Here is a 1,354-nt window from a genome sequence, read left to right on the forward strand (position 1 = left end):
ATAATAAACTTACCATTTTATACAGGGTGTCCACAAATTTAAACTAATCAAATAAGAACTTTAAGTGGCTCTAACTTGATTAATTTAAATACAATCCCATATTTTTTAGCTTAACAGGAAATGCAATTTTTAATTACCTATGGAATGGTACTAAGATGTTGATAACTAAGTTTTGGCTTTTTTACAAAATAAACCAAATAATGGTTCTGTGCACCATTTGGTCTTTTTTTAAATTAAAAGGTTAAATAGCATATCAACAATAACATAAAACAAAGGCAAATTATTTATAACAAATGTTCGAAATGTTGACCGTCCATTTCCAGGCACTTGTAAATTCTTTTTTCAAAACCACTGCTAAATCTGGGCAACATTTGCGAAGTTACAGTTTTAAAAGCGTCTCTTATGCGTGTTTTCATATCGTGTGAAGTTGTCGGAAGTGTATGGTAGACAATTCCTTTTATGTACCCCCACAAGAAGAAATCTAGTGGAGTTAAGTCCGGAGATGTGGGAGGCCAATTTCGAAACCCATTTCTGCCAATCCACCTGTTTTGAAAGTTGGCATTTAAAAATTGCCGAACTTCGCAGTGCTAATGACGCGGAGCTCCATCCAATTGATGCCGCATGTTGGTTCTAATATTGAAAGGGACTTCTTCTTTCCAATAATATTGAGAGATGGTTTATTAGAAACTGGAGAAACATCAAACCATTCAGATGTCCTTCAAAAAAATTGGGTCCACTTAAATATTGGCCCAGTATTCCACCCCACACATTAACTGGCCACCTATTTTGATTTTTCATGATCCTGTATACGCGCGGATTTGTATCAGAATAATAATGAAAGTTGTGTCTATTCACGAGAACATTGTTATGAAAAGTACATTCATCATTAAATAACACATTTTCGAAAAACTTTTCATTTTCTGCCACTTCATCTAACACCCACATGCAAAACTCAGTTCGGTTTTCAAAATCATTTCCATCAAGTTCATGGCAAAGCTGAATTTTATAAGGATAAAAGTTGTGCTTTTTGATAATTCTGGAAATACTTGATTGACTAATGTTAGTACTTTTGGATATTAGATTTTGACTAACATTAGGATTTTCGATAACTGAATCAAATACCGTGAAAACGTTTTCTTCATCTTCAGTGACAGATTTCCTTGTAATGGGTTTTTTATAATTGACACTTCCGCTTTCCTCAAATTGGTGTAAAAGCGCTTAAAAACTGTTGGCTTAGGATGTTTTCTTTCAGGAAATTCTCCAAGGGTGAAAATCATGTCAATACGCTCTTCTCTTGGACAATTCTTCATTTTCACTTAGCAACACAATAATAATATTAAAATAACGACCAACA

The sequence above is a fragment of the Dendroctonus ponderosae genome, unplaced genomic scaffold (genome assembly GCF_020466585.1).
Source record: "Dendroctonus ponderosae isolate FM_Combo_2020 unplaced genomic scaffold, Dpon_F_20191213v2 Dpon_F_20191213_7, whole genome shotgun sequence".
Classification (NCBI taxonomy): domain Eukaryota; kingdom Metazoa; phylum Arthropoda; class Insecta; order Coleoptera; family Curculionidae; genus Dendroctonus; species Dendroctonus ponderosae.